The sequence below is a fragment of the Staurois parvus genome, unplaced genomic scaffold (genome assembly GCF_062004578.1).
Source record: "Staurois parvus isolate SC_StPar_1 unplaced genomic scaffold, SC_StPar_1.0 ptg000911l, whole genome shotgun sequence".
NCBI lineage: Eukaryota > Metazoa > Chordata > Amphibia > Anura > Ranidae > Staurois > Staurois parvus.
This window is the reverse complement of record NW_028318707.1, coordinates 144,541-170,054: the sequence shown is the minus strand read 5'-3', so window position 1 is coordinate 170,054 and position 25,514 is coordinate 144,541. Positions and strand designations below refer to the sequence as shown.

The window sequence follows — 25,514 nt, the reverse complement described above, 5'->3', positions numbered from 1 at the left end:
GAGGATCCGAGAAGTCAGGATCAAACAGCCTTTTTACACAATGCAGAGAATTAACCAGTTTGGTTCCGCAGTGAGTATAACAAGCATGCTTTACTGAATATACAGACTGATTATACTATTGTGGGTTTAGTAACACTTTAGGTCCAGTGTAATTTCTTCTTTTTGGGGTCCCCCAGTTGAATTATGCCATAATGTGTTAGTATGCACAGCATATTATTATTATTAGTATATTATGGCATTCTTACCTGTCAAACCGAACCCTCCAGAGCTACGCTGCAATGGACCCAGAGGGTCCCAGGCGTTTCTACCTTTGCCCGATCTTCCTTTTGTGTTCTGTGCCTTGGGCTGCGATGACGTCACTCCGGTGCATGCACACAGGAGTCACATTACAGAAGCACAGATCGGGGCCGTAAATGTTCATTGAGCTGCGCATGCACGGCTCAGTGTACATGACGGCTGAAAGGCAGGAGGAAGCATTTACAACAGGGACTACTAGGGTCTCTTCTGTCATACATAGCCTGATTGCCAGATACTTTTCAAAGCACTGTTTACTACCGCTTTAACCACTTCCCCGCCACCCTATAGCAGAAATACTGCTACAGGGCAGCAGGGGTGTGCAAAATCATGTATATATACGTGATTTAGCATTTTCCAGGTACAGGGCGCATGAGCCCTACCTGCACCACCATTCCCCACCACGGCTGTCAATCACCGGGTCCCGGCTGGTGATAACCCACCAGCGCATGGTGATTACCGAGGATCTCCGATGGGGTGGGAGGAGGGCTGCTTTGTTTACTAACAGTCCTTCTCCCTGTCTGCTTGGGCACACTGCACAGCACAGCCATCCCGATCAGTGTAATTACCGTGAAGCACCAACACACCGCCCCCCCAGTAAAACACTCCCAGCACACAGTTAACCCTTTGATCACCCCTCATATTAACCCCTTCCTGCCCAGTGCCATTAGTGCAGTGTAAGTGCTTTTTTTTAGCACTGATCACTGTATTGGTGTCACTGGGGATGTCAGTGACACCAAGTCACTTCCCCCCAGTGTCAGAATGCGAGCTGCAGTCCCGCTATAAGTCGCTGATCACCACCATTACTAGTTAAAAAAAAAAATCCAGTATATATACTGCCATTTGTAGACGCTATAGCTTTCACGTAAATCAATTAATTTACACGTATTGGAATTTTTTTTTTAGCAAAGACATGTCGCAGAATACATTGTGGCCTTAATTTATGAAATTTTATTTTTTTTATTTTTTTACTGGACATATTTAACCCCTTCACGCCGGCGCCTGCCGGCCCTTTAACCTCCCTGGCGGTATGATTATTTCAGATTTTTGGTGCTGAAAGCGGTACCATTATTTTGCATGGAAATATGTATTTTTTTTATTGTAGGCTGTAATTTTTAGGACTAACTCACTGAAATCTGTCTGAACAAGAGTCTAGTAAACATCCCGGGTGTGATAAAACTTGAAACACAAAATCATAAATTATAATTTAATAAATAATCATAAAAAATAATAATATAATAATAAATTTAATTCAATAATATAATCAAACCAAAAACACTGAAATTTGAAATATAGCGCCAAGTTCGGACATCACTGAGCAAAGTCGCAGAATCGTTTTCAGTGTCTGATGACGAATTTCCCCCACGAATCATTATCACTCAATTCTGCAAGTGGTTCTGATTTACTATCGCTGTTCTCCAGCTGGCCTACAACCGCTTTTGACCTAAAGGGACACTTTTTGGACACCATGGACTTTTCTAAGTTTCCAGGCAGAAAGAACAGTCAAAATGCAGGCAGGGCACAGGACTAAGCACTAGGGACAAAATGTATGTGAAATGGTTTCAAACAGTAATGTTTTACTATGTAATATTTGTTTACAAAAAAATGACATTTTTAAAAATGTATAAATTTGCCGCCGTATGTCCCGACATCACAGGGAACGGAACACAGAAGCCGGATGCCGGCATCGGCCGGAGGAGATGGCCGGGGACGCTGCAGGGGACGCATCGCGGGAGCGAAGGACAAGGTAAGCGCTGCAGGGACTCCCTGAGCAACGCCGCATGGTAAGCCTGAGTGTAGCTCAGGGTTACCGCTCTTGGTAATGAAACTTTACCCCGAGCTACACTCGGGAACACCGCCAGGGAGGTTAAGGGTTTCAGAAGCCGGGAGGCAGGGCGGGGTTTAGGGTCATGTGACCGCCATGACACGCCGTCACATGATCGGGAAAGGTCCCGATCGAAAGAGGAGATCGGGGCCTTTCCGTGAGTACTGGACATGTGTGCTGAGGGCACGCAGGGCGCGCGCTCTCAGCACGTCTTTTTTTAATAGAACGCAAATGTGCGGCCGCTCGACATCTAGGCCCAGACGTCAGGAGGCGTTCAGTCAGCACGAAGAGGTTAATAGCTAAAAGTCAAAAATATTGTTTTTTTTTCTCAAAATTGTCGGTCTTTTTTTTTATAGCGCAAAAAATAAAAAAACACACAGGTGATCAAGTACCACCGAAAGAAAGCTCTATTCTTGGGGGAAAAAAAAGGACTGAAATTCCATTTGGGTGCAGCGTTGCATGACTGCGCAATTGTCAGTTAAAGTAACGCAAAAAATGGCCTGGTCAGGAAGGGGGGGGGGGGGAATCCTCAGGAGGGCAAGTGGTTAAATGAAAAAAAGTGTAAAAAAATTACATTTACATAAAGTAAATAAGATTTTAAAGCACCCCGCCCCCCGTGCAAACGCACACGTCATACATAAGTGCACGCATGTGTAAACGATGTTTGCGCCACAAGTGAGCGATCGCCATGAACGTCGGAGTGGGAGGAATAATTCCAACACCAGAGCTCATGTTTACCTCTAAACTTGTAACCTGCATTGGGCTTTGAAAGTGTCCCCCTTGGATAATATCAGGGGCCGTAGTCTGTCGCCATTTTACAGAGGTGCGCCATTTTAAATATTGACACGTTTGGCACCTATTTACTCAATGCAACATCGCCTTTTATACTTCGCCAAAAAGTGGGTGTTACACGGCGTCTGTGTTCTCTAAAATTCATTTCAATTAATCTTTTTTCTAAAAATGTGAAAATATAGCGTACATAAAAAAAAAAAAACTACCACCATTTTATTCTTCAGAAAATAGTTCATGTTTAGGGGTTTTAGGTAATTTTCTAGAAAAAAAATGCTGATTTTAACATGTATGAGAGAAATAAAAAAAAAACAGCCCTGGTAGGCAAGTGGTTATAAAAAGCATTAAAGTATAATAGTAAAACTTTTTTTTGTATTGGAGACAGTGGAGAGGGATGAGAATTTCTGTCGGGTATTTATTGCTATGGTGTCCTCCATTAGGGGAGGTCACTAAGCCTGTAAATTCTGAGCCTGTTGTCACCAGAACAGGAAGTGAGGGGGAATCTTCCAATGGGGACACTAGTTTTGGTGACATGTCTCTGAGATTTTTCTCACGTCCTGTTGAGCCTACAGGTCAGGAAATAAAGGGAAATCACCCCAAGGGGACATAGATTGCTAAAAAGAAAAACAATAATAGAAGTTTGAACTCTCTCCACATTATCCAAAACTACAAAAGTTTTGGATATGGATTTAATGAAAGTGACAATAACTTTCTCAAAGTCAAAGCATAACCACATTAATAATCTCACAGCAGCACACAGGGCTGAGGTGATTTCACTTAGAGGGACATTTCCAGGTTCATACATACCTGAGGTAAAAAAAAAATGGCGTCCAGTGTCAAGTGACCGTACAGAGGGGGGGCGGGCCTTGCATGATGTCTGTCAGAGCTGTCACAAAATGGCCGTGCCCGCCCCTCTTTTTCCTCACTCACAGAATCCCGCCCTTTTCCTTCCCTCAGCGTACGGACACGCCCCCATCTTCACTCCGCCTGCAGACACTCCCCTCTGAGTGCCATTGGCCTGTGCGGGCTCACACCTTTCGTCGGCGGCCAATGACGGGCTCCTCCCCTCTCGGGCACGTGATGCTGTTACTGGGCAGACGTGCTGAGGAGGACTGAGGGAGATCAAAATAAACAGAGAGTCCGGGCAGAGCGGAGTGAGGTGAGCGAGGACGGGGGTAGTCCAGGTGTATAGGGGGGTCTAGGAGGTGCAGCTGCTGCAGAACCTCTTGCAAGGTAGAAAAGTGGTCCCTGGTTTTATATGTTTGTGGTACTAGAAGTCCCAGCATGGCTTGCAACCTCATAGGCTGGAGGTGAAGTTCATGGTAACTACCTGGCAGTGCATGCTGGGACTTGTAGTTCTGCAGTAACTGGGGCATGCTGGGACTTATAGTTCTGCAGAAACTGGGGCTTGTTCTATAATAACAGGGTGTAAAGACATGCTGGGACTTGTAGTTCTGCAGGAACTGGGGCTTGTTCTATAATAACGGTGTAAAGACACGCTGGGACTTGTAGTTCTGCAATAACTGGGTGCAGGGACTTGTAGATCTATAAAACCTGGATGCCAGAGAATGCTGGGACTTGTAGTGCACTCCTGGGGGGGGGGGGTGACAGGGCACCTGGAACTTCAGATGTCCTATGTCCAGGTTGTGCAGACATTGGCTGGCAGGTAGTGCTGGGACTTGTAGTTCATGTTGGAGTCTCCATAGTAATAGACTGCCCCCCCCCCAGTGCTGGGACTTATGTGTGTACTAGTCATGCAGCTTCTACCATGCTGGGACTTGTAGTTCTGCATCAGCTGGGTGCTGCAATGGGACCTGCTGTAGCTGGGAGTAGAGCATGCTGGGACTTGTAGTCCTGTGATCAGCAGGTGTTGGGAAGTGTAGTACTAGCAGTATTTGGTACTAAAACTTTGCAATATCTGGATGTATGAAATGCTGGGACTTGTAGTTCTGCCTGATGTGTCGTGAAATGTGTAGTTGGGCAGTAACTGGGACATGCTGGGACCTGTAGTTCTTTAACTGTATACAAAGACATGATGGGACTTGTAGATTCATAATAACCAGGTGCTAGAGCATGCAGGGACTTGTTGTTCCATGGTAAAAGGGTGCCAATGCATGCTGGGTCTTGTAGTTCTGTAATAACCAGGGCTCAGAGAATACTGGGACTTGGTGTTCTATATTAACTAGGTGCTAAAAGCATGCTGGGACTTGTAGTTCTGTAATAACTAGGTACCAAAAGCATGCTGGGACTTGTAGTTCTGTAATAACTGGTGCCAAAAGCATGCTGGGACTTGTAGTTCTGTAATCAGGTGCCTGAACGGATTGGGAATTGTAGCTCTATGATAACTGGGTATACGTAGATGCTGGGACTTGTAGTTGTACAATAACAGGTGCTGGGACTTGTCATTCTGAAATAGCTAGGTGCCATAGCATGCTGAGACTTGTAGCTCTATAAGTGGTTGTAAGGACATGCTGGGACTTGTAGTTCCATAATAACCAGGTGCCAGGGCAGATTGAGACTTGTAGCTCTATGTTAACCGGATATAAGGACATGCTGGGACTTGTAGTTCTACAATAACAGGTGTTGGGGCTTGTAGATCTATAATAGCTGGGTGTCAGCACATGCTAGGACTTGTAGTTTCATGGTAGCTGGGAAGCAGGACATGGTTTGACTTGTAGTTGCATGGTAACTAGGTGTCAGGACGTGCTGGGACTTGTAGTTGCATGGTAGCTGGGTGTCAGGACGCGCTGGGACTTGTAGTTTCATGGTAGCTGGGTGTCAGGACGCGCTGGGACTTGTAGTTTCATGGTAGCTGGGAAGCAGGACATGGTTTGACTTGTAGTTTGGCCGTAACTGGGTGTCAGGACGTGCTGGAACTTGTAGTTGCATGGTAGCTGGGTGTCAGGACACGCTGTGACTTGTAGTTTCATGGTAACTGGGAAGCAGGACATGCTGGGACTTATAGTTTCATGGTAGCTGGGTGTCAGGACACGCTGTGACTTGTAGTTTCATGGTAACTGGGAAGCAGGACATGCTGGGACTTGTAGTTTCATGGTAGCTGGGTGTCAGGACGCGCTGGGACTTGTAGTTGCATGGTAACTGGGTGTCAGGACGCGCTGGAACTTGTAGTTGCATGGTAGCTGGGTGTCAGGACGCGCTGGAACTTGTAGTTGCATGGTAGCTGGGTGTCAGGACGCGCTGGGACTTGTAGTTGCATGGTAACTGGGTGTCAGGACGCGCTGGGACTTGTAGTTGCATGGTAACTGGGTGTCAGGACGCGCTGGGACTTGTAGTTGCATGGTAACTGGGTGTCAGGACGCGCTGGGACTTGTAGTTGCATGGTAGCTGGGTGTCAGGACACGCTGGGACTTGTAGTTGCATGGTAGCTGGGTGTCAGGACGCGCTGGGACTTGTAGTTGCATGGTAGCTGGGTGTCAGGACACGCTGGGACTTGTAGTTGCATGGTAACTGGGTGTCAGGACGCGCTGGGACTTGTAGTTGCATGGTAACTGGGTGTCAGGACGCGCTGGGACTTGTAGTTGCATGGTAGCTGGGTGTCAGGACACGCTGGGACTTGTAGTTGTAAGATAGGATCCCTTTCCCTGGTCCAGGCATTGGCGGTATATAATGTGACAGGTATACAGGTAGTTGATGGACACACCGGGGCGAATGACGTGTTGGACACGTCTGTTGTACACAGAGCACTGTGTGTGCAGGGTATGGGGTGTTGCGCTCACTGGGGGATGGCTGTTTGCTGTACAGTATTTTTCCATATGGTGAGGGGGTGTGTCTGTTATGATCTGTACACGTCTGTGTGATCGGGGTGCTGACCAGGACATGTCTGCCTTTATCAACCAATCGGTTGTCATTTCTGCCCTGCAAACATGAACTGAGGATTCTGACTGGTTTCTTCTTAGCACACGATTCATACCTTGGGGGGGGGGGTGTCTGTAACATGAAGCGTGTTCCATAGACTGAGGGTTGTGTATGTTATACATTGGAGGGAGGGGTGGTGGGGATATGTTATCTATGCCGCGTTCACTTCAAACATTGTAGGGGACCTGATTGTCATGTGCTCTGTACATCAAGGGGGCGTGTCCAGTGCGATTTATTTCTATACATGGGGGGTGTACATATATACTGTGCACATGACATGTACAGTATATGCATGCTACACAATGAGAGGAGTTCTGTTACCTCTAGTGTGTTGTGTACATTCTTGGGGTGTTCTATACATACAGTGTGTTCTTTCCATACATTGAGGAAGGGGGTGTGTCTGTGTATTGTACAGGTGGAGTGTGTTGGGTGTGTACCGCACGCGCTCTCTATAGTGTGCTCACCCCGTATTGTTAGTCTGCATTCACAGAGGTTGCTTTACTAAAACCGAAGATCTGGCGCAGCTCTGCATGGGAGCCAATCGGCTTCTAACTTCAGCTTGTTCAATTAAGCTTTGACAATAAAACCTGGAATCTGATTGGTTTCAAGGCACAGCTGCACCAGATTTTGTACTCTCCAGTTTCAGTAAATCAACCCCTTAGGGATTTGTGAACGCATGAAAAACGTGCATGACTCTTGTGCTGTCGTTGTTAATGACTTCCCCCAAACAGGGCAAAAAAAAGGGAAGCAGTTGACAAAAACGTGAAGTTTAAAAAAGCAGTTTTTGCCCCACGCAGGGCAGGGTATGCGCAGTGAGATTTTGAGCTTGTTTGCAAAAGGCTAAATGTAAACACAGGCTTAGAAAGGGGGCGTGGCTGTGTAATATATGGTGTGTTCCGTGCGCTCTGTACATTACGGGGGTGTGTCTATTTATGGTCTGGACAGTGTGTACTTTCCATACATTGAGGAAGGAAGGGAGGGGGGGGGGTGTTCTGTGTAATGTACTGTGTGGTTTTGCGTAGACTGAGTGGGTGTGGTTTATGTATAGCATGTGCTTTCTATGAACTGGGGGGGGGGGGGGTCCTGTTATCTGTGGTGTTCCATACATTGTGCGTTGCAATCATTACAATCAGGGCAGTGACAACACTTTTTTTTCTGGCGGGGTGTGTGTAGTCAGAAGCCATGTGCCAAGTTAATAAAAACCTTGCAACAATTTTGTTGTTGTTATGAATGTGTGTGGCGGATTCCCGCCATTCTGCAGAGGAGATTCCTGCGACGGATTCATATGTGCATTACATTCATTTTTTGTAAGTTTGTTGCACTGCCTCGAGACAGATTTCTAAGTTCGTATCTGCGGTACTCTTTTATGTATACTAGGGAATGTTTGTTTTTCATTGACAGAGCTTCTTGCACAGCGCTCAATGTACATTAACCCCTTGTTGCCGGCGCCTCCCGGCCCTTTAAGGGTTTCAGAAGCCGTGAGGCAAGGCGGGTTTTAGGGTCATGTGACCGCCGTGATTCGCTGTTACGGCAGTCACATGATCGGGAAAGGTCCCGATCGAAAGAGGAGATTGGGACCTTTCCGTGCGTACCGGACGTGTGCTGAGGGCACGCGCTCTCGGCACATATGTTTTTCTTAATTGCACGCAAATGTGTGGCCGCTCGGCGTCAAGGCCCAGGCACACTTTCGTGCGGCCGGCACAAAGAGGTTAAAGAGGAACTCCACCCTTTCTAGCTAAAATTGTATATTATTTCCTCGGTAATTGTTCCCGTATGTAAATGTAGAAAATAGATATTCACTCGTCCATGGAGTCTAGCATTGTCCTCCTCCAGCCCAAACGGTGGGGGGTGTCTCTGCTCATGTGCCATCTTGGGTCAATATCCCACGCATGCGCAGACATTCTGTGAGTCTGTAAGCCTTGGCAGAGACCCATGGTGGTGTGCACATGCACCAAGTTGCACCAAACCCCAGACATGCCGCAGGTCTCCGTGCATGTTTAGACCATTTTCGTGAATGCGGAGTCCTACAACAGGTCTCTGCCAGATATTGTGAAATATGTGCAAAGCACCTGTCATTTTTGGAAATGAGACCTGCAAAATGTAAAAACAAAAAAGGAATTTATTGTTAAAAAAAAATCCCAATTACTTAAAGTGTTACTAAACCCACAACAGTAGAATCAGTCTGTATATGCAGTAAAACATGCTTGTTATACTCACTGTGGAACCTAAGGGGTTAATTCCCCCCCTCCCCCGGCATTGTTTAAAAATGCTGTTTGATCCTGACTTCTTTGATCCTCCCCTTTTTCCAGTGCCCCCCTCTTATCTACGGATAAGACATCGTATAAAGACACTCTGCACATGCTCAGTTTAGTGTGTATTTCTAGAGAGGTTTTGTTTTTTCTTGGGAGAGTGCATGTGATCACTGCCCAGACAGAGGTGAGGGGTCCTGCATCCTCCTAGAGCAGAAAGAAAACTCCTACAGGCTTTAACCAGTGCTCTGCTGGACACTGATAGAAGTCACAAGATTGCTGTAACTCCTGATGAGAAAAGGTATTTAATAAATAAAAACTGCTAAAATAATTGCATTTCCATGTTTTGTGTACTGCTGTGGGAGACTGTGGGCAGGGCCCTGGGTTTAGTAACACTTTAAGAAAGGAAATTGGGGGGGCGGGGGGGGGGGGGGGAGAGTGTTTTTTGTGCGTCCACCTATAGCAAGGGCATTATTCAACTTTGTTCAAAACTGGAGTTCTATTTTTAGAATTTTTTTCTCTATAGGTGCCCCTTATCTGCATAGGCAGCTTTTTGGTTAGGTGGGCATGTGGTTTATGAACTGTATGTCTTTCCATACATTGAGGAAAGGGGTGTGTCTGTGTAACACATGGTTGTGTTTTTGCCTACACTGGGTGGGAGTGTATGTTATGTACAGAATGTGCTCTCTAGGAATGGGGGGGGGGGGGGGGGTGGGACTGCTATCTATAGCGTACTCACTCCATATATTGGAGGGTTGGGTCTGTTGTAAACAGCTCATTATGTTCTTGTTAGTACACTATGTTCTTTTCTGTGTCATTAATGGTGTGTTTTTCTATAAGTAAGAGTGGGCGGATTATGATGTACAGTATATTCTCTCTAAATATTCCCACGATAGGAATATTGAACGAATGATCGTCCTGTTTTTTTTTTTTTTTGCATGCTAGTCTCCTATCGAAAATGAAGAGGTTACTAAAGTTTTGAAAATTCTCATGCAACAGAATACAATTTTGAAAGTGATTTCTTCTTTGTATTGTAATGTATGCTTTCATTTCTGAGTATGTGTGGTCTTGGTCTTCCGATTTTTTTTTTTTTTTTTTTTTTTTTTTTTTTTTTGGACAAATACTGTACTGATTAAATGACAATCGTACGTTCTGGTATCGTACAATAAAAATGTTCCTGTTTGTCCCTTCGGATAATTTTGCATGAACTGTCGTGATTAGCTTTTGAAAGCTGTGTACTAATTATTATTATACAGTATTTATAAAGCGCCGATAGTTCGCTCAGCGCTGTACATTACAAAGGGGGACAGAACATGTGACAGAACAATACCAATACAATGCAAAACATGAGGGGATCGAGGGCCCTGCTCTTTCGAGCTTACAATCATCAGATTATTGTACGATCGTTTCGAAAGCTGTATTTTTCGGCCAATTTTCTGATCGTGTGTATTAGGCATTACTTTACTGTGGGTGTGAATTGTTTTATATAGGGAATGGCTATAATGTACATTACTTGCATTTTTTTTTTTTTGTGAAGGTGTGACATGCATGTAGAGTGTATTCTTTCTATGTATTGTGGCGGTGTCCGTAATCTACAGTATATGAATTTATTTACTCTGGAGGGTGTACAGCGCTCTGTATGTGCAGTGCTCTATATGTACTCTGAAACTTTATGAACTTTGTACACAGTGAGATGGTGCATCCATGTAATGTCATATATTTGAATTCTTTGCATTGGGGGAGATTTACTTTCTTAGATTGTACGCTCCTTGAGGGTTATGGACTGATGTGAATGTACAATATACATGTAAAGTGCTGTGTAAATTGATGGCGCTATATATGTACCTGTAATAATAATTTACTAAAAGTAGAGCACACAGAATCTGCCGTTAATCGGCTTCTAACGTCAGCTTGTTCAATGAAGCTCTGGAAGCTGATCAGTTTCAGATTTTGCATGCTCCAGTTTTAGTAAATAACCCCCATTATGTCCGGTGTTATGTACGTTTTTATATATATATATATATATATATATATATATATATATATATATATATATATATATATATATATATATACTCCATGTGTTGGGAATTGTTCATACTGTGGATGCGTTCCATAGGTTCTCAGGAGACATATATTGCAAAATACATTCTCAGTACTTGGAGGGGGGGGCTTTCAGTGTTCTTTGGAGTCCACCCAGGAACACTGATCCAGCTCTGTGAATATGATTCGCTCTCTTTACTGTTTTTTGCTACAAACTGAGACTTGTTGGTAGTAGGACAGGTTGTCCTGGGTTGGTCAGTGACCAATCCACCTGTAGACGGCAGTGTAATCCAAAGGTTTAAAGCTGATGTCTGGACACGAGACATAATCTGCCCTTGCAGTTGCCCCCCCCCCCCCCCACTGTAAGGATTAAATGCCTGTTTAGTGTAGAAGTACAGGGATATGGTGTAATACTTGACCTATTCCTCACTCTGGTAAGCTTCCTCCATCTATGTGACTAGTCCTCCGGAATGTTTTCTGTAAGTTTCAGGCCAAGGTCACCTTCTCACTTGCAGTGCCGGGTTAATAGCCGGTGACTGTAAGGGACCCACCCTAGAGTCTTATACTTGCACCCCCAGACCAAACAAGCACTTAAAGCGGAGTTCCAGTGATAATTGAAAACAAAAAAAAAAAAGTCAGCAGTTACAAAAACTGTAGCTGCTGAATTTTAAAAAGCGAACACTTACCTGTCCCTCAATGTCGCTGTGTCCTCCACGCAGCCTGTTTCATCTGTTGCCCTGTGTTCCCAGTGTCGGCATCTTCAGTTTCGGCACGTGGCTGTGACCTCTTGCTGCTTCACAGCCGGGTGCCCACTTTGCATGCGCGAGTAGCGCTGCGCTCTGTGAATGGTTCCGTAGTCTTCTGGGACGTGTCACGAGGAAGGGGGGGAGGACAACTTCCGCTGTTGATCGCAGTGGGAGTGGGTACTTGTCAATTTCGGGTACCCGCTCCCCAAAGGTGCTGATCCTTAACGGAGAGCGGGGACCAGTCCTTGAAGTGGAACTTCCCTTTTTGGGTGGAACTCCACTTTAACCCCTGCAGTGCAGTCTTATTTTGCGGAGTTCAGCTTTAATGTATAATTCCAGTCAAAGTTCCCATTCTAAACCTATTCTATCTATGCTGTAAAAGGAAAGATGTCCATGCTCACCTATCCTGAAGTCGCACCGGTCTGGTCACATGATCGCTCCAGCGCCTGGGCAATGACATCACCCATAGGGCTTATTGTGGGGCAGTCGTTGTCGGTTGTCCCTCCAATACACTGGCATCGGTGCTGGAACCCGATCGTGTGACCGGACCAGAGTGGCTCAGAATAGGTAAATATATACTTCTTTCCTTTTACAGGGTAGATAAAATAGGCTGTTAATGGGGGTGGGAGTAGATTTATGCTAAGTTAGGTTTTGACTGGAGTTACACTTTAAGATCTCCTGTGTCCTTCAGTGGACTCCCAGAAAAGGATTTTATGGTGAGCACAAACATATTATTTTTCTTTTGAGGCAAAACCCTCAAACACATTTCCACATAGGCTATACTTTTGTGACTTGGCACATGCTTGAGAGTCCCCATGAACTCCCAGCAACGGTTCACGAGTTATGTTAGCAGTAATAGTTACTCCTGTTTGTCACTTTTTTCGTTACTCAGAAATGTCGGTTATGCATGTTGCATAACTGGGAACAACCTAACCGCACTGTGCTTCTAACAAAAGGAAAAAGCATTGGAATAGGTCCAACTTGGGAGAAGAAAATATCTTGAGGCACTAAATAAACTAGCTTCTGACATCTATTGACTTCAGTTTCCCACTCAATTTACAACATTTTCACTTCTTTGGAAAAAGCCAATTAAAATATTAGACGGGAGACAACATAAGAAGAAAGCTATTTTAGAAAGGGCAGCCCATCCTTGCATCTGATGTTCTGGATCTGAAAATTGCTTGCGATAATTTGGCGAGGATCGAGCCACATGTATTTTCTCTAGGGGATACGCCCATCTGTTTGAATTTTTCATTAACCTCTTTAAAGAATATGTAAACCCAAAATTGTATATTCCTGATGCCTGCTGTACCATGTACTTGTATGAAAAAGTATCCTGTCCTCTTGTATTGCTTCCTTTGTGTGAAATCCCTGGTGTTTCTGTCATTATTTCTGCTTTCCTATTACAAAATGACCACACCAGACAGGAGAGCACAGCGTGGTCAGTTCTCTGGTTGTGCTGGGAACTCGGTCTGCTCTTCTTTAATGATCATACTTGTGCTGATATGCCCCCTCCCCTGCACAGCCATTCACTGGGAAGACAAGTGTACTGCTGTTTCTCCACCCTTCCCTCTCTATGCAGCTGAGAACAGAGGGTATGTAATCCATTATAAAAAAGGGGAAAAAAGAAAAAGGTATTTATAAAAAAAAAATGTAATATCCATACACAAATATTTTACCTTTTAATTTCTTTTTTAAATACATGGGTGAGAGTTTACACGTTCATGAGAAGTAGAAGTCCAGTCAAAACTTGAATCAGCTTGAGCCTACTCCAATCCCCATTCTAAGCCGTATACTAACTATCCTGTAAAGGAAGGATATGTATACTTACATAATCTAATGGCAGTCTGGTCCAGTCATGTGATTAGGTCCCAGCACCGGCTTTAGGAGAGGGGAGGGACAGCCAACAACAGATGCCCATATTAAGTCCATGGGTGACGTCACCACCTAGGCTCTGCAGCCATTGCCACTGCTCTCCTCTGAAGCCAGATGCCTGGGAGATCACATGACCAGATCGTAGCACCCTTCGATTAGGTAAGTATACACCTCTTTCCTTTACAGGGTAGCTAGCATAGGGCTTAGAATGGGGGAGGGAACAGGTTTAAGCTTAGTTAGGGTTTTTAACTGGACTTAAGTGAAGGAAAGACTACTACGTTACTTCAGAGATACTGGGGGGGGTCATGGAGTATACCAGTTTTTAGACTGTCACTTTTAGGATGGGCAAATGACTTGCTGCCTGTGACTAGGTTCCTCAAGAATATATGCCAGTAAATGGAAGCTGGTCGCTCATTCATTAGCTGTGAGTTCATTTAGGTGACATACTAAAGCCGGGCCATACAGGGATCAAAATCGGCCCGCACTGAACCGGCCAAATTCCAATCCATTTATGGGCAGGCTGGTTGTACAGAAGTCGATGTACCGATTGACTTCTGTACAACCAGCCTGTTGGGAAAATTTCTGTATGATCAGCGCCGCTGGCCATAGCCAGCAGTGGTGGTCAGTGTATTCTGATCCTGCTGTAATTCTTAGCTGGAGTGATTCCTCCATCCACATCAAGTGTGTGAATAGAGGAATCGGGTCTTTTTTTTTTTTTTCCAATTTACTGGCTGAAATTTAAAAAGAAAAAAAGAATCATGTGTGGGCTACTTTAGCAAATACTCCAAAGGCTGTGATTACTAGAGGAGGTAAACTTTTTTTTTTTTTTTTTTTGTGGAACCTACTCATGTTTACTTCCCTATGTTTTCAGACCATAATATAATTTAACAGAAAGCATCAAAAGCTGTTTCCAGCCCTGGAATAAATGTTGCAAATTGGGGAGCGGTTTCTGTAAAAACATATATCAGCACTTTGCCCCCTTCAGGCATCTGTTCTTAAAGCAAGCAGTCTGGGTCCCAGGCATTTGTCCCCGGACGCATACTGCCCTAAAGAGAAGTAGCGTCCGGTGCACCGTCCAGCTCCGTCCTCTCATAGAATTTGACAGGTTGCTGGCATTGGAACTGGATGGTGACCTTTGCCCCCCGTCTGCAACTAAATGCCAGAGCCCCCATGCTTCGGCGTCTTTCCACCTTTAAAACCTAAAATAAATCTGAATCCCTAACACCCTCCCTGCTCCTCCTGCTGAGTTTATCTGCATGTGCTGAGAATGATCTGCTGCCTAGGTGTGCTGGTGTATCAAGCCGTACACAGGAGGTTGTGTATATCTGACTACACTTTAAATTTATCATGAGAGATTACATGTCATCTCTTCTGTCATAAATCGAAAATACAGGGCAGTTATTTCTCATGTAAAGTGTATCTAAACCAAAGCGCAACATTGTAATCTTCTGCAGCGTACTGATCCTTGATGTGGTGGCTGCATTTGTTTTCTTTTTTTTTTTTTCTTCAAAACGTTTGTCTCCTTGTGATTCTGCAAGTAACACACACCTGAGTCCCAGGGGTGGGCAAACTTTTTGACTTGAGGGCCGCAATGGGTTCATATATTGGACCCGGGGGCCGGACCAAGAGTAGATGAATGATGTGTATGTGTGAATTAATATAAATTAAATTAAAATTTGTAACATTAAATGTTTAGATTAATTTAAGGTAGAAAAGCATAAAAAGTTATTTTACAAAACTTTTATGCAATGTATTTCTTTCATAAAATAGTGCCTTCAATTTTAGTGGGAACAGTGTTGTTGGTCTCCCTTTTTTGTTAAGGCATCAAAGTAATATTCCCCCATAGTAAGTATAGTAATTCATCCCCCCTATAGTAATTCATCCCCCCTATAGTAATTCATCCCCCATATTAATTCATCCCTCATATAGTATTTCATCCCCCATAGTACTATTCCCCCCCAAGTAGTAAGCCAAGTCCCCCCTGTGTCAATTTACTTACCTTTGCTCCGCGCGTTCCTCTCGCCGTGTTCCCGCGCCGTTCCGGTCTTCAGGGCGGACTGTGAGAGGAGCCTAGCTCCCCTCACGTTCGTCACGCTGCCCCGCCTACACACATCCTGACAGCCAATGTTTGCCTGCCCTGGCTGTTTTTTTTTTTTTTTATCACGCTCCGCGGGCCGGATTAAAAGGTCCGCCGGGCCGTAGTTTGCCCATTGCTGCCTGAGCCCTATCAGTAGCACAGATGTTCTCTGTACTGTATTACTATTAGTACTTATTGAGGAGCATCGTTGTCACCATAGGACTTAGTATAGTAGGACTACAACCCCCTGCCCCATCTCTAGAACATAGAATACAGGTGTTCTGTAGTCCACAGAAAGGGCTGGTAGCAGTGTAAGCGATAACCCCCGGTTCACATCCATGCGACCGTGTGGGCCACATTTGCACAGGCACGAGAGCAAAATCATTTGAATGGACTCCCGTGCCTGTGACACGCAGGGAAGAAGTCCCTGCACGTCTTTGGAAAATGCAGCCCGCACGGGAACCTCGGTTCCCAGTAGGATTGCGTTTTCCAGTGCGGGCGGCGTGCTATTAGAACTAATGGCACCCACCCGCGGGTCCGCAATTCTCTGTGCGGGTGGTGCGGCTGCACAGATTTTTGTGCAGATCCGTAGCGGCACCAACAGCACAGATATGAACCTAGGGTAAGAGTGAGGCGCAGGAAACTATCAGCTCACTTGATTTCTGGCAGAAACCACAAGTATTTTTTTTTTTGCACAAATAAATCTAAGCAATGCTTAAAAGACCAAAAGCTTTATGTACACTTTTAGGGTCCTTTCTTACTGATCAGTTGTTCAGTTAAAGAGAGTGGAAGAAAAATACATCCCTTTAAATCCTATGGAGCTCTTCCCACTGGCCAGGTATGTTTTCAGTTGCCTTTTTAAAAGTCTTGCTTGTTGCATTTTTGGTGTGGTAAAACAAATTCACCAAAATTGTACCTCACTATAGAAATGAATGGGAAAATGCAGCTGTGGGAAGTGCTTTGTCCAGTGCAGAAATATGAGGGGAAAAAACGCAACTCAAACGCATGAAAAAACACAATGCACCGTGACAAAGGGATATGCGTTTTTTCAACGGAGCAGTATGAAAGAGCCCGTAAGAAAACATGTCAGGGTGACTTATGTTCTGAGTAATCGCAGTTTCCTGTTAAGGTCAGTGGGTGGAGCCATGCACGTGTAATATTTATGCCCTGTTGGCAAAATGCACATCCAGAATTTCTGCATCATAGGACAAGATCTGCCTAAGGCTGCCCTAATTCAGGTGTGAAGATCCACGATCACACCTCCCAATCACGTGCACACGTTAACAGCTGGCAGTTTGTTTTAGCTGATGCGTGTATTTTTACACTGACACATGCGATTTCCTGAGAAAAAAAACTGATCTGGCCAGTAACACAGTTCCGGGTGGCTACAATCACTTGTCCACTGTATCTATGGAGGGGCCACGTGGCCACCCATGGGCAGCAGCATTGCCATCTTGTGGAGAGGGTAGTGTTTGATGGACTAGTACAGTGGTTCTCAACCTGTGGGTCGCGACCCCTTTGGGGGTCGAACAACCCTTTCACAGGGGTCCCCTAAGACCATCAGAAAACACATATTTCCGATGTGTAAAGAGCAGCAACTGTGTAGAAAGCAACTGCTGTGTTGAAAGCAGCTACTCTGTTAAAAGCAGCTACTGTGTTGAAAGCAGCAGTATTGGAGGTAAAACGACACTCATGAATTATAATTACGGGGTAAATAATTTTATGGTTGGGGGTCACCACAACATGAGGAACTGTATTAAAGGGTCGCGGCATTTGGAAGGTTGAGAACCACTGGACTAGTACATTCGATGGATACAAGATACTGTGTATTTCTGTGCCTAATGGATAGTAGTACAAATACCCCAGCTGTCTCTCAAAAAGTGCTTCCCTTGTTGCACTGAATGACTCAGTATAATATAAGTAACAATGTATGTGTGTAATAGCGGAGCTATTTTAAACAAGTGACCATTACCTAAATGTGCTCTTTGAGTGCAAGCAATCCACCTGCACAATGCCTGTGACAAAAGTAGCAAATATATGAAAAACTGTCAAATCATTACAACCCCCCCAAAAAAAACAAAACAAAAACGAGGGTATGTATGACAATAACAATTCCTTAATTTTGTGTCAAAGTCCTGTGAACAGTCCAATAAATATACCCAAACGTTGTTTACATCCATCCACCTTCTAAATGGATTGCTGTGCCATATTGAAAAGAATCTTCTCCATTTGTGACCCTATGTGGGCAAAACTGTGCTCCCTTACAAGAGAATAAGTGGGTCTTTGTACTAAGCCAGTCTTCCACTCCTCATCAGCACCAAACCATGGGAATACACAAGTGATAGACTTCTTTTCTTCTATTAGATCAGCCTTTCGCAACCAAGGTGCCCAGGCACCCTGGGGTGCCTTGAGGGTACTTCAGGGGTGGCAAAAGGTCTAAAAATTGCCCAAAACTTGTATACAAACCAGCAGGTGGAACAAGCCTGTCCTTTAGTTACCAAAGCCACAGGTTTTCATTGTGCAACATTACAACCTTCTAGCCACTGACGTCCTGACAACCGATGACATCACCAGTTGATAAGGAGGATGTCAGCTGCCTGCACATCATCCTAGTTTGACCCTCCCCTGCCCCCTCTCCATCAGTGCTGGGGTCACCTTAGCTCAGTGATGGAGAAAAACTGAGGGAGAAAAGAAACATAGGAATACTAGTCAGTACCGGTGTGCAAAAGTGTATTTGCTTTGGAAGAATAAATCACCTCTAATGTTGGGTGTCCTACATGTGTGGATGTTGCTGCTTTATATAAAACAATTAGAATAGTTTTTCACATTTTAGAATGGGGTGCCTCAAGACTGTCCATAATTTTAAAGGGTGCCTCGGGACTGTCCATAATTTTAAAGGGTGCCTGAAGACTGTCCATAAATTTAAAGGGTGCCTCGGGACTGTCCATAAATTTAAAGGGTGCCTGAAGACTGTCCATAAATTTAAAGGGTGCCTCAAGACTGTCCATAATTTTAAAGGGTGCCTCGGGACTGTCCATAATTTGAAAGGGTGCCTCAGGACTGTCCATAATTTGAAAGGGTGCCTCAAGACTGTCCATAATTTGAAAGGGTGCCTCAAGACTGTCCATAATTTGAAAGGGTGCCTCAAGATTGTCCATAATTTTAAAGGGTGCCTCAGGACTGTCCATAATTTTAAAGGGTGCCTCAGGACTGTCCATAATTTTAAAGGGTGCCTCAGGACTGTCCATAATTTTAAAGGGTGCCTCAGGACTGTCCATAATTTTAAAGGGTGCCTCAAGACTGTCCATAATTTTAAAGGGTGCCTCAAGACTGTCCATAATTTTAAAGGGTGCCTTGACTGAAAAAAGGTTGAGAAACACTGTTCTAGATTACTCAAACAAAGGTAAAGACCAGAAAAGAAGCTTCATTGCACAACCTTTAATAATTATTTAAAATCCCAAACCAATGCTAAGATGCACTCCCAATAATGCATGCCTCCTTAGGCACCCGGTATGACTTGTCACCGCGTTTCACTTGGATACGCTGCCACTACACTTTGCTTGGAGCCAGCGTGATTTCCACTCAATGGTTGGGATGTAAGCATTGGATGAGACCAACTGGACATCCCACATCTACGCGTTTCATCTTTGGACGTCGTCCGTAAACAGTCCGGCAACCATCTTGTGTGTGGTTTATATACCTGACTGTTTACTGCTTTGGCGCTAATTACCATATTGTATGCAAAACTTGGTGGTAATTGGCATGAATTACATATAAAACTTTAAACACAAGGGTATTTGATTTGAACCTCAAACATTTCTCCTTCACACCCAAATACTATGTAAACATTGTAATAACTGCTGTATAAAGACATTTGCTGTATAAGAATTATTTAAAGTAAGGCTACAAACATTTTATTCAGACTTCTGTTTCTTGCTCTCTATTGGTGACTGTGCAAACTGCATCTCTATGCAAAGAATACTTTTTAAAATCGTACGTTAGATGGACTTTGATGACTAACAAACTAAAGCCTAACTCCAGCTACCACTTTTCAGACAGTTAAAGCAACATTATTTCTTTCCTTTTTGGATAAAGATTTTACATTATTTAAAAAAAATAAAAAAATAAAAAAACACTGCAAGTGTTAAACATTTTGCCCCAACCCACTAACTGCTACTTTTGCTGCTCAGCTTAACCTGCTAAAGGAAGCTGACAAATGATAGATTTACTGGCAGTAGCAACATATGAAAATAAAAAACATAAACCGGGAATAAATTGCAGCCACCACATCCAAGGATTTGTAAATTGCAATATATTTTTGTTTTGGGATTTAGATACACTGTAAGATATGAAAGCAATAGATTATATTGAAGCCCAACTTCAGAATATTAGTAACACCCCTTTCACTCCCAGAATAACTAATCACTGGTTTGAGAAAAAAAACAAAACACTATCCACATGCCCATTTTACCAACCTGAAGCCACAGGTCATGTGATGAGCCTTCCCTATTTTTTCTGTTTACTTTCTGGGGTCTTTCTTTGGGTGTTCACATCACTGCCTGCACAATGTGGACAACTCCTATTGGTGGAGGCAACACTTGCAGATGCTGGGACTTCTCTCATAGGTTCCAAAGGCAGAACTCATGGGGGGGTGGTTTGGAGATGAGTACCTAAGGCGATAATGAGCTGGGAAAAATGTCTGCTCCCCGAGGTAAGAAATTACCTTTACTCATAGTATGAGTCAACTGAATATGATCCATTACACTGCAGAAAGGCTTAGGAAGGGGTGTTTGCGATCATGACGAAGGTAGTTGAAGCACGATGTAAAATGTTAATTTCATTTTTGCCTGGAGTTGGGCTTTAAGTAGGGATTTTGGATAGGATGAGGTGGTTGTAGCCATATTAGTGAACTTGTAGCAAAAACAATTGGCAAGGGCGTTGAAAGAAACAAAACTCCACGCTTGAAGCATAGTCACTTTGTTTCAAAAACAAGACTTCTAATTCCTCATTTACCAATATGCAGAAAGAGATTTATTCGTGGCGTTTCTGTAGAATCACCTCCTGGAAAATTGCCATGTACTATCTGGTTTGTTGTACTAGCTGCTGCAAATAATGTCCTCCAGCCTGAAATATGTGTTGATCTGTGGAAAGAAGGTGTGTGAGTGCTTGTTTAAAGAAATGTCAATGTTCTGTCATTGTCACCTCATTGGTAGAGCTGAGAACTCTCAGGGTTTATCTTTCAAAATCTTCAAGCCGACTTTGCAGCCTCTTGGTTTAGAGTGTTTTGTTTGTGTTTTTTTTTTTTTTTTTTTTTTTTTTAATTTAAAAGTGTATGTTGATCCAGAAACTTTTTTTTTTATAGTTTTTAAAGGGATACTAAACACACAGTTTGTTTAATTGATATTATCCCTTCTATTTCTGTATGTGGATGATGGCACTGTAAATATTTTAATTTAAAAAAAATCTAAGTATCTTTTTTCCTAATCGATATACAGCTGTCACATGACCCAGCTCTTTTCCATCCTGTCTGCAAGGAAACAGTGGCAGGAGGAGGAGCTTCTAGTCCTCTGCTGCGCATATATATATATATATATATATATATATATATATATATATATATATAATTTTTTTTTATATAATTTTTTTTTTTTTTCTGCCAGTCAGGTTGTGTCACATCCCTCCAGCCTGTGTCTTAGAATTATTATTATTAAGCAGTATTTATATAGCGCCAACAGTTTGCTCAGCGCTGTACATTACAATGGGAGACAATACATGAGACAGTACAGTAACAATACAATAAAATACACAAGGGGTTGGAGGGTCCTGCTCCTTGGAGCTTAGAATGAGAGGGAGGTGAAGCCACATTAATCCACGTTATATCCCACCACCCATTGTGTTTAGCTGGTTGGTAGGCATGCAGGAGGAGGGAGGGAATGGGCTGTCATTTACCACTGTGTGATAGGAAGGAAATGCTCAGTATAGAAACTCACTGAAAACTGAGCATGTGCAAAGTTGCCACTACAGCTTCAAAATCCCTAGCTGAATTGGGGACATGAACAGAAGATGGAGACAGAGAATAGCAGGATCAACTAGGTTTTTTTGCAGAATACAGAAAATGAATCTCATAGTGACCTGAGTGCGTATGAACAGAATGTGATGCAGCATTTATTGATTGTATTTTAAACTGTGGGTTTAGTGACACTTTAAGTGAAGTAGGGAAGACTCAGAACCTTTGTTAGTTTTTAAAGGATAAGTTAACCTTTTGCAAAAAAAAAAATAAAATACACTTTTTTTTTTTTTTGCTGGAATAAAATGTGCATTTATTATTTTTTGTTGCAGGAGCCTGTAAACCATTGCACTTGCGATCAGCAGAATCAATGAACTGCTATGGCTGTCGGGACTTGTAATTTCTCATTCAAAAAGGACTGAATGAGTGATTCGAGCGGGCGGAGCCCTGCATGGACACATTATATATATATTTTTTTTTTATTTTGACAGCTAGCTGTCAAAGTGAGGGTGCGGGGGCCAGTCTATTCATAACATGTTACATCCTGTATATGGGTGTACCATGTTCTGAAAGGTGAACTTATCCTTTTAAAGGAGAATTCCAGGCTTGGTTTTATTATACATAGTTACAATGGTTCAGCTTGGATCAATGTAGCTGTGTGTATAACATACCTGTGGGAAGCTGGAAAATATTGTAGTAAGCAGCACTACGCCAGTGGTGAAACGGAAAGCTGCCCTGCTGCATTGTGAATACAGGAGGTCGGCTGCTCAGCACAGGCACCATTTGGAGAATGCCTTGCATTTTCTGAATGAATGCATAGATTTCTGTCATTGGATGAGGTGGAGAGGCGGGACAGTAATGTCACACTCTCCACCTCATCTAATCAGAGGACGGTTTGTATTTACTTGGAGTATGAAAAGCACTCTAAATGGTGCCTGTGCTGATCAGCCAACCTCATTGCAGCAGGGTAGCCTCTCAGGTATGGGTCCCAAAGCAAGTGGGTATTATTGGAGTAGCTGTGTCTACTTCAGTGATTCCAGCTTTCAGGGGGATCTGCCTGGTATGATATATACATTGGTCTGGACCAATGTAACTGTAAAGAATATCTATACCTGAAGTTTTTCTTTAACTGCTGTCTTCTATCCTGACTTACCAGGCAGGAAATTAGGGAAAAATCTGTAACATGGACATAGAATACAAATCTGACAAGGGGTTCTAGCCCTCCCCTATTCTACTGGTGTCTGTTCTGCTTTTGGTAAGATCCCCACATTTTCCTGTCTGGTAAAACCTTGTCACCCGGACAGAAAGCCCGGGGAAAACTCTCCAATGGAGCCTCAAACAGCAGTAAAAACCTGACAGGGATTGCAGTCTTTTTCCTACTCTCCAAATTAAGGACGCGTTCACACTGATGTGGTGCGGTTTTCCAACACTGCGGGTGCAGCGCAGTGTACCCACGGGTTTCATGAGGGTTACCTGAGCTTTGCCATAGACTTCTATTGAATCAGGCAGTTTTTGTAAATTTTCTGAAAGCTCACCAAAATTCCTGCATTCCTTAGGCTGCATTTGACCTTTCAGGAACGCAGCAAAACGTGCAACGTGCTTATGGTGCCATCGTTTCCTAATGGCAGCCTAAATGTGGTGTGATATTGGCATGTTTGAAATGTGCAAAAATTGTGACAAACCACACCTGGTTCGGTGCCAAAATTTGGTACATGAGCTTCTTTGATGCACTTTTTGCGCAACACAAATTGCGCCGCTCAGGTGTGAATGCAGGCTAAGAAAAACATTTGGTTTGACAAATTTTTTATAATTTTGAGAGAGAGAGAGAGAGAGTTAACATGACCACCAACAGACAAAGTGAATACCATTGATTATCTCATTAAAATGGCACCTGAAAAGTGGGTGGGATATATTAGACAGCAAATGAACATGTTCCCACTGAAGTTGATGTGTTTAAAGCAGTAAATGGTGAACTGTGGTCCGGATCGGAACCAAGCCATTGTCCCATCTGGACCCATCGTCACGCCATTAACATGCCACTTCCTTTCTCCAGCCTCCTCTGCTATCATTCCCAAGACAGAGTGGAGAACGTGAGGCAGGATAGTAACGAACTGAGTGCTGGAATCATTGGATGGAGAGTGGGAGCTGTCAGCCGTTAACTTTTCATATTAACCAGCAAGTGATTGGTTGCTAAGACCACCCAGTGTACAGTTGCATCAAAGTCACATAAAAAATTGCACTGGAAATCGTGAGACTTGCACAAGTGTAAATGGGACCTTCTAGTGGAACTATAGGCAAAAATCTTTTTTTTTTTTTTTCCATTTTAGATAGAGTAAGGGAGGGCTAGTCTTCTCATGGGGAAATTTCCCTCCTATTACTGGTATAATTAGTGTGTGGAACACAACAATTAACAATTTTGTTACCCTGATAACCAGTAAAGCAGAGACATATGGTAAAGAATCTCGGTGTTCGCTTTTATATGCAGAGCTCCCGGCAGGAGGTAAGCTGTTCATTGCTAGATACGTTTTTGATGCTCCTCACTGATGTGATCTAGAATGACAGGATTCTGCTTCCATTCCTAAATGTCGTATTTTTCTCTGGTACTTTTTATATTTCTGCTTTCGTTGGAAGTCACGAGCTGGTGTCTAAAAGGAAAAATCCCTGCTTTCCCCGTTCCTTATCGATTCCTTTCATTTTGTATATTGCACTGGGAAAGTGAAAACTTTTGTATGCTTAAAGTGGACCTATGTTAACATAGAAGGAAAATGCTGCTCCTTCATTGTTGGTCACATGTCTAAAGGTCTCGACACTTGGTCCCATGATCCCTACTAAAGGCATATGAACTCTTATCCTCGCATTCAGCAAAGATCATATTTTTTTATGCATGGACCTGTGGTCAGCCCTGAAGGGAACCTAAAGCAGCATTTTCCCAGAAAAAGCTACTTTTTTTTTTTTTTTAAATAGCTCCTCTGGCACATGTTGGGTATCCACCCCAACTGCACTGCTAGCATAGTTTAAAGCGGAGCTCCACCCAAATGGGGAAGTTCCAGTCACCCAGTCCTGGTAAATACTTGGGACTTTTGGGGAGCGGGTACCTGATTTTGACAGGTACTTGCTCCCACTTCCGGTCCGACCACCTAGGTGATCGGAAGCGGACATTCTCCCCCCCTCCCTCCCTGCATTCTTCTTGAACACATGACAGGTCCCAGAAGACTGCGGGACCATTCACAGTGTGCAGTGCCACTCGCACATGCACAGTGGGCCCATGACTGTGAAGCCACAAGCTGTCACAGCCAGGTGCCCACAGTTAAGATGCCAGCGCCAAGGACTGAACATGGTCCACCGTGCCCCCTCGGATGAGCACATCGCTGGATCGTTCAACAGGTAAGTGTCTGATTAATAAAAGTCAGCAGCTGCAGTTTTTGTAGCTGCTGACCTTTAATTTTCAGAAAACCAATTTAAAGTGGTTGTAGACTTCAGACATTAAATATGAACAAAGCATTTTCCTCTGTAGTGTGTACTTGTCTCAATTAAAGAACAACTCCGGGATAGGCAAAAAAAAAAAAAATCACCCGTACACCACCTACACTGAACAGTTAATAAAATGTTGACAATCCTTACCATTTAGGAGAAAAGTCTATCTGAATTTTCATGACCTCATCTTTCTAATTGAAAAGCTAACCGAGATCAACTGTGGGTGTAGGATTATAACTTTTTTTTTTTTTTTTTAATG

At 43.6% G+C, this 25,514-nt stretch overlaps 1 protein-coding gene across 1 annotated transcript in view; it reads left to right on the top strand.

The window, feature by feature from the left end:
- The first annotated feature begins 3,954 nt into the window (after nucleotides 1-3,954).
- Nucleotides 3,955-25,514, top strand: part of PDCD4 (programmed cell death 4) — a 71,082-nt gene continuing 49,522 nt past the window's right edge. Inside the window, exon 1 of the mRNA XM_089656498.1 lies at nucleotides 3,955-4,067. The gene's annotated coding sequence lies outside the window, so the exon portion shown is untranslated. The remainder of the gene's footprint in view (nucleotides 4,068-25,514) is intronic.